Source organism: Phaenicophaeus curvirostris, chromosome 4 (genome assembly GCF_032191515.1).
Source record: "Phaenicophaeus curvirostris isolate KB17595 chromosome 4, BPBGC_Pcur_1.0, whole genome shotgun sequence".
Classification (NCBI taxonomy): domain Eukaryota; kingdom Metazoa; phylum Chordata; class Aves; order Cuculiformes; family Cuculidae; genus Phaenicophaeus; species Phaenicophaeus curvirostris.
Window position 1 is genome coordinate 58,660,002 of NC_091395.1, and position 14,474 is coordinate 58,674,475.

Genomic DNA, 14,474 nt, shown 5'->3' on the forward strand with positions numbered 1-14,474 from the left:
CAGTTACATTGATGCTGATAACAGTGATAGGAAACACCTTGTTCAGCATCTTGAGTAATGAAATACCCACATATGTTTCCAAGATAGCTTTATTACCCCATGTGCTAATTCAGTTAGCAAGAAGGAAAAAAAAAACATGAAAAAATCAGGCTATCTGCCAAATGCCTCCTTTGTGCCTGTTTGTACCTTGTGTCTCAATACCATTATCCTGAGAACGTTAAGATTCTCTTGTGATGCATAAAATGCATTAAGGGTACATGCATAAAATACAATCCCTTTTTCAGTTGAAATAATTTTTGTGGTCATAAGTCTGCCTAAAAAAATCATGACAGCTAAATCCCCCAGGCACCCACCTACCCCAGCATCATTTGCAGATACAGCAGAAATTTAGGTATCTACCCACCACTTTGTGTACCTGCCTCATATAATTCAAAACTATTTGAAGGGCTGAAGATGGGAGGCTGAATTTAATTACAGCTGCTTCTGCAAGTATGCAAAGATAAATACAATTGGTTCTTTCACTGAGTGAGGTAAAAGGATTTTCTTTGAAACATTTAAAAGATTGTGCTAATGTTAGCAACTGCACACCTAGGATAAAGAGAAATGCGGCTAACAAGATGGAACTTTTGAAGATACACAATATCAATGCTACTTAACTGAAGAATAATTAATAGAAAAACTCCTAGGTACTTGCCTCACCCTTGATCTCCTCTGCATGTATTGTAGTTCAGCCCCAGCTGGCAACTAAGCACACCTAGCCACTCACTCACTCACTCCCCACAGGGGGATAAGGGAGAGAATTAGAAGGGTAAAAGTGAGAAAACTCATGGGTTGAAATAAATACAGGTTCATAGGTAAAGCAAAAGCCATGTGCACAGGCAAAACTAAACAAAACAAGGGTTTCATTCACTGCTTCCGTGCAGATGTTCAGTCATCTCCAGGAAAGCAGGGATCCATCATAAGTAACAAATGCCATATTCTGTACATTTCCCCTTCCTCTTCCTTCCCCCAGCTCCAGCCCCTTAGTGATCGTGCTCTAAGTGGAGCCTTTTCTGTGAGCTACAGTCTATTCAGGGGTATGCCTGTGTCGTGGGTTGAACCTAGCTGGATGCCAGGTGCCCAACAAAGTCCCTCTCTATCAATCCCCCTTCTCAGCTAGGCAGGGGAGAGAAAATATAATGCAATGCTCACAGGTCAAGATAAGGACAGAGAGATCAGTCCCCACTTATTGGCCAAACAGACTCAACTTGGGGAAATCTGGACCTGGACAGGCTGAAGAAGTGGGCCTGTGAGACCCAGCAGCACAAGTATTGGAGAAACAGGGATTGCAGTCAGTTCATCACACATTGTTTCAGCTGCTCCTTCCTCCTCAGGGGAAGGGCTTCTCACACTCTTCCCCTGCTACAGCATGGGGGCCCTCCAATGGGAGACAATCCTCTACAAACATCTCCAACACAAGTCATTCTCAAGGGCTGTAGTTCTTCATAGAATCATTTGGTTGGACTAGACCTTTGAGATCATCAAGTCCAACCATACCTGTCCACTACTAAATCATATCTCCGAGCATCTCATCTAGCAGTCTTCTAAATACCTTCAGGGTGGTGACTCAACCGCTTCCGTGGTCAGACTGTTCCAGCGCCTTATGACCCTTTAGATATCAGGAAAAACTTCTTCACCGAACCTGCACCAGGGGAGCAACTTGAGGCCATTTCCTCTCGTTCTACAACTTGTTACTTAGGAGAAGAGACCAACGCCCACCTCGCTACAACCTTCTTTCTGGTAGTTGTAGACAGTGATAAGGTCTCCCCTCAGCCTCTTTTTCTCCAGGCTAAACAACCCTAGTTCCCTCAGTCGTCTCTCATAAGACTTTTTCTCCAGCCCCTTCACCAGCTTTGTCACCCTTCTCTGGACACACTCCAGCACCTCATTGTCTTTCTTGTGATGAGGAGCCTAAAACTTAACACAGTATTCGAGGTGCAGTCTCACCAACGCTGAGTACACAGGAAGGATGGCTTACCTGGTCCTGCTGGCCACACTGTTTCTGATACAAGCCAGGATACCACTGGCCTTCTTGGCCACCTGGGCACACTGCTGGCTCATGTTCAGTCAGCTGTCAACCAACACTCCCAGGTCCTTCTCTGCCAGGCGGATTTCCAGCCACTCTTCCCCAAGCCTGTAGCGCTGGTTGTTCTATCCAAAGTACAGGACCCAACACTTAGCCTTGTTGAACCTCATCCTGTTGCCTGCAGCCCATCAATTCAGCCTGTTGAGATCCCTCTGTTGAGACCTGTCCCTACCCTCAAGTAGATTAACATTTCTGCCCAGTTTAGCGTCATCTGCAAACTTACTGAGGGTACTCTTCATCCAGAACATTGATACAGATATTGAACAGAACTGGACCTGACATGAACTCCTCCAGCATGGGTCCCTTCCACAGGGCATAGTCCATCAGGAACAGACTGCTCCAGCTTCTCTCTCCATGGGTCCACAGGTCCTGCTAGAAGCCTGCTCCAGCATGGGCTTCCCAGCCCTCCTTTGGGCATCTGCTCTGCTATGGGGTCCTCCACAGGCTGCAGGCAGATAACTGCTCCATCGTTAACTTCCACAGGCTGTGGGAGGACAGCCTGCCTCACCATGATCTGCGTCACGGGCTTCCAGGGAACCTCTGCACCAGCACCTCCCTTCTTCACTGACCTTGGCGCCTGCCGAGTTGTTTCTCCTGCATCTTTCCCCCCTCTCTCTCAGATGCAATTGCAGAGGCTGTTTATTTTTACTCCTTCTTAAACATATTAACACAGAGGTACTGCTCACCATCACCGATTGGCTCAGCCTTGGCCAGAGGTGGGTCCTTCTTGGAGCTGGCTGGCATTGGCTCTGTCAGACACAGGGGAAGCTTCTAGCACCTTCTCACAAAAGCCACCTCTGTAGCCCTCCCTACCAAAACCTGGCTATGCAAACCTAATACAACCTGCTGCAGCACAGACTTATCCACAGCCAGCCTTTTTGGGATGCACCTGTTCCAGCATGACCTTCCCCATGGGGCACAATGCCTTCAGAGATATACCTGCTACCAACAGCCACAGTCGCTCCAGAAGTAAACCTGCTCCAACGTGGCCTTATCCATCCTTACAGTCCCTCCAGGGCTGTAGCTGCTTTGTTGTGGGCTTGTCCATTGCCACATGCTTTAAGGTGCTCCAGCACTTTCTCATGCACAGCCACTGATGCTTCAAGGTGTACCTGCTGTAGCGTGGACTTACCCACACCCACAGATGCTTTGAGGTGTACCTTAAACAGCGTGGACTTATCCTTGGGCCAAAATCCCTTCAGAGCTATACCTGCTGTGCACAGACATAAGCACGGCCACAGATGTTTAAAGGTGTAGCTGCTGTGGTGCTTATCCACAGGTGCTTCAGGGTGCCCTACAGGATTGTCAGCTGGGGCTTGCACACTGTAATTTTTCCATACTGTTGGCCTTGCCATAGTTTCCATTTCACCAACTCCAACATATACACCAAGCACCCAGGGTTAGCCCACATCAACACAGATTTTTTTGACGCAAGTGAAGTAAATTCATAAGGTGCATCATCTACACTACAAGGCAAGTTAATTTTGCCACCATTAAGAATAAGCACATTGAGACACTCTCGCAGTGACCTCCTTCTGCTCGCTGTAAGCAAACATAACAGCATGTGCTTAGGATTTCTGTCTCGCCAATAAAAAAAAAAAGCAACAGATTAGATTGTCCCCTTGACATTTAACTTCCAGGTAAAATATTGTACACATTCAGCAGGATAGTTTCTGATAGAAATAAGTTACTATTGCAGAAAGACTGGACTTTATACCACCATGCAAATAAAACACAGTGTTCCTGAGCAGTTTCCCTTGTGGTATAAAGAAATATCGTATGACTGCCCTTATGTTTTATGACAGAAAACTGAATTACTCTGCTTGAACTGACTATAAACATGAGCTTTTACAGAAATCTTTCTATTCAAAGACCATAGGAGAATGGCATGCAGGTCTTGGCAAGCGTGAGCATTCAGGAGCTAAAGGGCAAATTTGGGAGCCGAACGTCTAACCTCATTGAAAATAAATACTTCTAACAGAGTAGTTACACTCTCAGTCCAAGACTCTTCCTGCCTTACAAGCTGAACTTTAGATACCTAGTTTTCGTTGGTGTCTGCATTTATTAGGCCCTTAATCCATTTGAGGCACCTGTCCTTATTTTTGTCTAAGTTGTTCCAGTACTGTAGGACTCAGAGAAACAGCAATAAGGAACTCAAAACTCTGGGATATTTGCAATACATCTTTTTGACTAACTTGGATTACAGAGCCTGGTTACTGTAAATGCCAAAAAACTGTTTGCATGACAGTGCCTAACATGTCCAAGAATCTGCTATTCTATTGCTCCTTTTATTTTATATATTTATTTATTTAATATATAAAATATAAATAATAGATAATAAGCATAATACATGAAATAAATTTATTTCTATATTTATTATATATAAAATAAAATATGTATACCTAACACTGATAGGGCTATGTGATTATTTTTTTATAAAAAGGTAGCTTTTTAATTATCAAAACCAGCCTTGTGACTGGAGAACCCACCCAGGACGAAGCAGTACTTAACAGCCTCTTAGTCCAAGGAGGTTAACATCTCTCACTCCAAAGAAGACTGTCCTGCCCTTACAACTTATTGATACATCAGAGAACAACACAAAAGCCTCGTCAGCTTCACCTCTATTTGTGCCACAGAAGATAGGAATGGGAGCTTGGCTTTTAATGTCTCTAGTCCATAAGCATTTTGGGAGCTGTTTTACACTGCAGTGCTATTCTAACCCAGAGTCAGCATTGTGGGCATTGCTGGTATTCGTGAGTGTTTTCTCAATAGTTACCTAGTCCTGTGGAAACTACAACAGGGCTAACGTTTCTATAGGTAGTTAAATGCACAACCATCAGCTTGATGAAGATGCCAAGGGGAGGGCAAGGCTACCCAGCCTAGCAACCACACATCATCCCAGCTTCTGGGGTTCGGTTTGAGGGGTTTGTCGTTGGTACTTTGGTCAGGCTTTTGTGGGGTTTGGTTTGTTTGTTTGGTTTTTTTAATTAGTTTTTTTGGTGGGGAGGGGGCTGCGGGGGGGACGACGACAGGGGAGCACTGGCAGGGAAGGAGGGTTTTCTTTACTGGTAGTGCCTGATCTGGGACACACACACAATGCTCTTTCTGAAAGATGAATAGGAAAAAAAGCAGCCATAACCCACATGTTACGCCAATATCTCCCAAATTAAGCAACCTAAATTCATATCTCTTTTCTGCTTAGGGACTTCGAGCTAGTCCTAGGCTGGAGACATCCAGGGTAGCTCACGGTAAGATCAAGTCCCTGAAGCATTATTGCCACCTCAGATCACCATGGAAGTGACAATCCCCGCACAGAGTATTGCCAAGCAGTATTTAGACTATGCCACTTACAGCTCCATTACTACCTACCTGTCATACCCCTCACCTCGTTATCCTCACTATTGCACGGCTTCCCATGCCATGCAGTGGTCCCACTCTCAGCTGCAAAACTATCCTTCCTTTACATGGATGTGCTTAAATGCCCGAAGCTAGACAGTGTAATGCCAAAAACTGTAGTGCTCCAGATTTCCTTCCAACAGAAATTTTGCCACTCAAATTAAAGCAAAACAGATGGGATTTTTGCCATTATTAAATGTTATATTGTCCCACAAACTTGAGTTAACCATACTGCAGTGTTTGCCAACTCCTCTTTGTTTCTGTAATCCACTATACTGCATGCCGTTTTAGAGAAAAGGTTTTTAGGTAATAAATAACATGTCATGATCTTCCAATATGTCAAGACCTTTGCTGCAGCAGTATTTTCAGTACATTTATCTTTGTGCGTAATAGGGTGAGAAGTGTCAGTAAGTTTCTATCTGTTTCTCAAATGGTTTGGTAAGAACCTGGACTATCTCCTATCAAAGTCCTTCCTTCCATTTACTCATATCACTGTTATCCAGCAGATCTCCTAGCCTCTGTGGGCTGTCCTCCCAGCTAGTCAGCCCTGCACAACTCCAACCCAATACATCCAGAGCTCCACCAAAGCAAAGAGTGTCTAAACTGGGTTTTAAAGACTGCTTTGCAACCTCAGCTAAGGTTCATACCCATTTCAATCCATTGGAGAAACCAGTGTTCCGTCTTAACCTTTTCAAAGCTCAGAAAGCCACATACTTTTTAAGCTTTTTATAACATGATGCAACTGCAAGACTGATTCAGTTTCCATTGCTCTTTATGGATTTACGTAGCCCTTGGTGACCCTGGTTTAGACCCTCTTCTGAGACAGCACGAGCTGGGTCTGCGGGGAATAGGCTGGACCAGTTTTAGTTGATGGTCCTGAACAAAGACAACAGGCAGCTAAACAGACACTGGCCTGCATCAGGGTGATTTGGGGTGGAATTCCCTTCTGGCTTCCCAGGTTCAGGTCCCTCCTTTCCATGTTTCCCTGTTCTACAAGGGCAAGTGCTGTTGTAGGATGAATGCTGATGAACAAGTGCAAACACACAAGGGCAGACAATTCCAGCTTTGAAGGTTTTTCTGCAAGTGCTAACTGAATGGGAAGGAGTTGTATTCCCAACCTCCGCAGTGCCCCTTTTTTTCACAGGAAAGCCTCCTGTCTCAGGATCTGCCCTGATGAGTTTCACGGTCCACGTGCTGGTGCTTCTACCCTGAGGGGTAGGCGGGCATGATCATTCCAGGCAGCAAGACCTTCCTCAAAGTTATTTATTTAAAAGATAAGCCACTATGCCTAAACAACAGCCTTGGCTATTCTCCTTTACTTAGTAATGAGCACAGTTTCAGCTAGAAGTTCAGTCTCAGTCACCACAACAGATGCCAAAAGTCTTGTCCTTCCTATAGAAGGAAGCCCTAATAAATTCCAACAGCTGCTACTTTTTTTTCTTCCCTCTCTCCTGGGTCTCTGTAATATACAACTTCTCCTGCTTAGGTACAAACAGGTGAGTAAATTCAGAGAGAAAATTACCTGTCCCTGCAGGGTATGTCTTTGGGGAGGGCTGGTGACAAGCTTTTTATGCCCTGGCTCTCCTTGCCCATGCCTCTCTTCACCACCATCTTCTATCTCACCCATCTCCCAGGCACTCTGTGCAGCTTGCACATGCCTGCAGGTCCCTCACATACCATTTTTCTGGAGAAAAATCACCCACTAGAACTCTCAGCTCTTCAGTTCCTGCAACATTCCTTTATATACGCTAGCCATGTTGTGTAGTGATGGTAACCAGTGATAGTTAGCCATATTTTATGCCTCTTTTTCCCTACAAGAAAAAAGTGCAATCTTCAGAAAGATAAGAATTATGCTCTATATTTAGAACCACCTAAAGCATGGGAATCTAATCCATTATTTCTAAACCATTAAAGCAATAATGAGCCGTAAATACACACAGATAGCTATTGCACTACTTGTTTTTCCTCTCCTAGAGACAGAATAATGTCTTAACTAATGTTTATCCATCACACTCGCTACAGAGCTAGCAGACAGAAATAGAAGTTTGGTTTGTACATAAAACCTTCACAGGAATTATCTCATGACCAGACAAAGGACAGAAATTAATAACGCTTTTACAATAAAAGTCAAGGAATACAACATCACTTAGTACATCTTCAGAACACCACTGATGTGCCCAAGTAAAAGCACCCTCCCCTTCACCTAAATTTCCTCTCCCTCAAGAAAACACTCACCCTGAGTAGAAACCTCCTTCCCTTCTGCAATAGTACAATGGATTCAGACCAACTAACTGGTGCTAAATGATAAAAATACAAACATTTACTGCCTCACCAAAAAGCCATAGTCTTAGACCATGAGTCTCCAAGACCATCCTTGCCTACCATGAGCTAATCTTCAAACACTTACATACACAGCAGTTCCTGGCATATACACTCAGATCAGAAGCTGACTGTCTGTAACAAAGTTTTTCTTCTTCTGCCACTTTTCAGCTGTTTTCTATCACTCCCTTTTGCTTTAAAGCATTACCACCTGTGCCCCAGGAGCCCTGATTTAGCTAGTTGAGATACTTTGTCTCTCTGGGGCAGTTTTTTTCTCATCCTTTCTAAGCTGAAAAGCTGCTTGAAGCTTTGACGGGCAAGGGGGACATTCTTAATCCATGTTGAATGGTGTTAATTTGTAAACTGATAGATATCAAACTTTTGAGTGTTTATTTGTTGTTTTCCATTTCTATTTCATTTGTTTGTTTGCATTCAGGGAAATATACATGGTTATCTAAAAAAAAAACAATTACAGCTACTCATGATAACTTACACAACACAGATTAATCCACTAGCTATTTGCAGACTGAAGATGAAGAAATGCCTATCATATAACACGCACGTTCCAGCATAGACACCCTTGGAAAGTTATGCCTTACAGAGAAAAAGGTCAATGCCTGATCCTGAGGTGAGCGAGGCACCTGGCCAAGGTGAAGCCATTTTAAATTCTTCTGGAATTTGCACCTGGGAGTACTGCCAGGACGTTTCAACTGACGGTGTTGAAATGGTCCTTTCTACTAATCAGACCGGAAATTAATTTTCAGCACTGTGATACTTTCCACTAGTCTTCTTTGTTGAAGATGCAGTATGTATGCTAAGGGAATTCCACTATCCAGCCTCCTTTTTCATCTTTTAAAAGGCTGCTAAACCTTTAAATGCAAAATTTTATATGAAAGTGCTAAATATTCACTCTAGTGAGGAACAAAGCATTTCACAAAATGGATCTATCTGAGGTTTTGGCTTAAATCTGCTCCTGAGCAAAAAAGCCTACTGAGTTCCCTCTGTGCGCAGCCCCAAGCCTTGAGTCCTGGTGGCCAAATCCTGGGAACTGAGGTGTCTTTGTGACCTGACAGCCCCACTATGCTGGTGAAGCAAGTACAGAGACAACCCCAAGAGAACATACCTGGCCACTGCATTCTGCTATGTCTTCCAAGTCTTCTCTACCCTATGAATGCTCTAACACACAAGAGGGGTTGTGCTTTGCCTTTGTGGATGCTTTGGCCAAGACATCCTTCTAGCTCTTACCAGCTCAGCTTTTTGACTCAGAACAGCTTCTGTAATAGTGTCCCCATAGTTTTTTCATTGATTGAATCTCTTATTAATTACTTATATTGAAAAGTCACCCTGGGGTATGCCCTGAAATAGATTGTTCATTGAGTGACAATGGCTGAGTAAACATAGCTCAAACATTCTTCCTAGTATGGTGTGACACGTATTCCCCTGCAAGGCACTGCTGTGTGACAAACTGATACTGTGTGAGAAAGACCCAAAGCTTTATGCTAAACTGTGGTATGCTGCAATTCAGCCCTGTCATTTGTTATACATGGCTGAGACATCTTAACAGCTTTAAAAGTTGCCTCTCAGGGCTTATACCTCTCTGACTCACATCCAAGAAGGGCAGTTGAATATCGCTTGGGAACAACCTAGTTTCAGTAACAGAGGAGGAGCATTCATGCTGCTCTGGGCAATATCCATATCCATCACAAGACAACTAGTTGCAACAATAGAAGACAACTTAACAGGCAGAATCTCCAAATTCACCAAGAACCAGACCTCTTATTCTCTAGAGAGGCTTCTGATGACTTTTAATGACCCACACAATTAAGCTGTCCAACTATTTTTCAGTTACTGACTTCAACAGTGTTATTTCCCTAGCCATATATGTCTCAGAATTTGTAGTTACTGGTGCCTGGTTATTTTTTCACATGGGTCATTCTTCCAGCTGCAAATGTATGTCTTAAACACACCAGCATACAGTGCTTGCACCCATGACATCAGCACCCCTCCGTGTGTGCGTGTACCTGAGGAGAAATGGCCCGACTGCCACCCTGCAGAGGGAGAGGTGTCTCCTCCATCCCTCCCCAAATAGTGCACAAGATAAAGCCCTGTGATGGGGAGACCCTGAACACTGGGTTGCTTTCTCTCCTCTGCAACCCCAGTGAATGCTTTGAGATCACTTTATTGAGGCCTTTGTTGAGACTGTGAATGCATGGTTGGTGGTCTCCTGCTTGACCAAGATATGGACAGGAGGTGCTTCATCACATCCATGACCATGAGGCGTCTAGAGAAGGATTGCTAGCTCCATAAGCCTGAGCTCAACAGGTGTATTTTTCACTCCAAAGGAAACAAAATGGATTCCTTTACCATCATTTCAAGCTAGTGTTCAAATTGTTGCTGATGAATCAGAAGTGATCTCGGCCTGCTGTGATGTACATGCATTCAACCACCAGGTCTAACCTGTCACCCAGCCCCAGTTTCAATTGCACCTCATCTGACCCCCAGAAATCCTGCGTTATTTTGGAGCTCTGTTTCTCCAGCCCTGCTCCTGCTCTGTGATTCCTCATCCCCTGGCATCCCAGGCTTGCAGTGCTGGGGAGGGAAGGGGACAAAAGGAAATATCATTCCCTGTCCCTGTTTTTCCCCAAGCTGGGTGAACATCAGCTTGGCTGTTCCCTGGTTCACCAGCACTGGCATGTCTGAGGTGAGACGAGCTATCCCTAGTGCACAGGACTGAAGGCAGAGGTGGGATCCCACTTGAGTCACAATGAGCTGCTTGGGATTTTTCCTACTCCTTTCCTCTTCCCCTTTCCATGGGAGAGGTGACCACTCTAAGGGCAATAAGGACGCACCCAGCCTGGCCGAAAGCAGCAACCAGGATAAGCAGATTTCCCCAGCACACACTTCAATCTCCAAAGCTTCTTTAACTTCCAGCAGACAAGCCCACAACCCGAGCCACTGTGTTGCCATTTTCATTAGAAATGCCTCTTGCATCACACCTGACTTCAAGCACAGGCCAAGTAATGCTCTGTACTTAGCAGGTAAGAGTAGCCATAAGCTTCCCACTCTCCTGGGGAGTGTTTGAGACCGTGTTCTAGCACAGCCTTTGAGGAACACAGAGAAATTACATTGGTAGGTACCTTTAAAAATATCTTTTCAGACAATATGACAGCTGGAAGCAACAAGCAAGAGTCAATACCATACGTTTAAACCGTACAGCAACATCAGAGCTAGCCTTTGGCTGGCAAGCATTTAAGAGCCAGTGTCTGAGGCCCCTGCATTAGTAAGTAAAAACAGGGCTTAATGCTACTCTGGTTCACACGTGCACCAATTTTCTTTATGTCAATTATGGTTGCATGTTGCCTAACCAAGGGCATTTGGTCCAGAAATTGTTTGCCTGCCCTGTAATTTAACATTTTTGTATTGTGTAAAAAAAAAAAACCCAGTCTATCAACGGTGGAGTTGGTTGCAAAATATCTTCTCCCGTAATTACCCTGATTGTTTATACCATGGTAATGTGTCCTTAGATGTTGAGCAGTGTAAAAACATTGATACACCCTAAAAGTGTAAATGGCAATTAGGGAATTTCATCACGTGCTGAGTAAGATGGAATGTTTGTCACATTTTAATGCTAGCCTTGTTCTGTTCTCCATCTTGTTGAGACACTCAGATCTCAGTTGTTAGTGGAAATCTTCTTAGGGACAGTTCAATGAAGATCAGTATATTTACTATCCAATACGCAAAGCACTCAGCTCTCTCATATGAATTACAGGTTTCCTTTTTAGCAAATCTGTAATAAAGGGACTAAGATCTACAGAGTATTCACTGTAAAAATATCATGAGTGAGTTTACACATAGTGTCATGCTTCTGGCATGTGGCAACACCAGGATTGGTCATTAGCTAGAGAAAAAAACATCCGAATGCAGATAGAGCTCTTGAATGGAAGCACAGCCAATTGAAATGATGCCATTGCAATGCAGCCTGGCATTCCCTGCTATCTGTGTAGAACATATCCTCCCTTACAGAGCTTTGAAATAGTGGATTTTTGCTTACTACTACTCCCGGTTTGTTTTTAACTGAGAGGATCAGATCCTTTGTTATTGTGTGTTGGTTAAACTACTGCCAATGGTACCTTGCCAATATGCACCTCCAAATAATTTACTGTAAACCAGAGAACAGCGATTCTCAGCAGCCAGGTCAGTGGCTGTGTGGGGGACCTGACTGCATGCCCATCACTAGTTAAGTGCAGTGTTATCAAGAATCTGAAACTGGGGGAAGGGAACATGAAACTTCAGCAGAGCTTAAAAAAAGCATGTGAGCCTCAGAAGGATCTGTGGACAACATGGTTAAGTCACCAGCAGAGAAGAAGAGGACTGAGACCGGTCACAGGAGCAACTAGGCAATTAGCTGAAGCATAATTGGGAACATTTTGAAGGCTTCCAATCAGTGCAGCACTTCACGACATACCTGCTTTTAAATACCTCTGGGCATTGCTGAACTGCACTCTAGGTAGCTCTGCAAAGCATCTGGAAACAGTGAGAGGGACAGCACAAGCTGGGTGTTGTTTCCTGGATGCACTTTGGTTGCATCCATCAGGACAGGGAGTCGTGGAGGGTGATGGCACGGGTGTAAGAAGCTGCAAGTTTTAAGTCACAGGCCTAAGGTGCTTACTGCTTACATTTTTAGAAGACCATTTACGCTGCAATGCACAAATATTTGTATTCTAGGAAACACTTCTGTTACCTTCATTTCACTAAAATATGGGGTAGCTGGGAATGACAGTTGCTTTTGGGGCTAGTTCCTCAACTACTTATAGTTAGGAAGTCTAATGACCTTTTAAAATAATATTTAAGGCATTTAAGGTGTATTTTTTATTTCTCTCTGAGTGCTTAATTTTAAGCTCCATGGGTCACACGTGATTAAAAAAAGAGCAAGATGGCTATTGTTGCCCAATTATAAGACAGACCACTCAGGTCACAGGTTATAAGAAGCATTTTGACAACACTCTTAGCCATCTTTCATGTAGAAGGAAGAATCTGAGCCTTGCATAGCGATACATATAATTTGCCATAGTTCATCATGCATCCTGTTATTACATCAGCCCCGGCTTTGCTCTCCCATGCTCACCTTCACTGAGGACAGTCTGCAGAACACTGCAGGAAAATATCTTGATTCACATGATTGCACTGGGCAAATTTTTTAATTTTTCTTCACATGAAAATCTCTCATTCATATGAAAATTTTGGACCCAAAGGCTTCTGGTGGGTTTTTCTAGCGCTTGATGATAACCTCATTTCTTGTACACAGCACCAGCTCAGACTAGAACTTGTCTGCGTTTTTATTATCCTGCAAGCTGGTACATATATTATGAAAAGGTCTTAATTTTTTTAAATTTCTCTTTATTTTTACATTCAATGCATGAGGACATACAAGATGAATGTTCATGACAAAGTATAAAGCCATATACTCTCCTCAAAACAGTTAAAAGATATGGTGCTTAAGAGTTTAAAAAACTATTTTAGAAACCTTGTATTTCCAAAATTCCTCATTACAGAAAATTCAAATATTTTAGAAAAGTAAAGTTCTATATCCTTGTGCATTAAGCCATATTATGAAAGTACATAGGTGATTTTCATATTTACTTTAAGAAATCTGCATTGCTAGCAATCTTCACGGAACCTGTTGATGGAGCCAACAGCCTCCATAATATGCAGTATACACAGTTACAAACAATTCGAAAAGTTATGTTACAAAATATACAGTAGTTCCTTTTTACATTTTTATAGATAAACATTGCATAGTTTTCAAATATGTAATATATAACACAATCATAAACCTTTTTTCTGTATAACTTACGAAAAATTCTGTACACTCGAATAATTATAAATAAAGTGTTAATATCTTTCAGTACGAGTAGAGGAGGGGAAATATGCCAGGACATGTTGTGCTGTCAAGTGTCAAACAGAAATCTTTGTCAGAATCTGCCTAAAACAATGGCACAATATGGCCTGGAGGAAGGGGAGAGGAGAGTAAGAACTGAATACGTCATAGGGAAGATGTTAAAATGAGGAACCATAAAGTACTGATATGTCTGGCTATTAATTATAACCCTCATTATTTCCTAAGAACTGCTTTCCCACAATTTTATCACTGAGCTTGATGGTTTTACCTCAAGGTGCAAAATAAGGTGTTTAATAAATTAGAGAAAGCAGATGAAAATGTTTCCTGTTTCAATAGGTGGCCAATGGAAACTTGAGATGACTTGGAAAGAATTCTGGATATTTTCCTCATATTTTTCCCAACAAAACAGAGCATGGGAAATCCACTCTGGGATTTAAAGAAATGGATTCAGAAAGCATCCAGAATTGCAAGAGTGAAACAAAGAAGAATGATTGAAGATACCAAAATTCCACTTTAAAAATTAGATGCTGACAAAATTCTGTTTCAAATGTAGGAAGGATAAGGAAAATAAATTTTAAAATAATAGTTTGGCATAACTCTGCTCTCTGCTACTAAAAACCAAAAGAGCAAAATTATACCAAAACTATAGGGTTTGGAAACTCACTGTGATTCTAAGCATTTTGTCACTGGCTCACAATCATAGAAACAGTTGGAATCTCAGTATGAATGTAATTT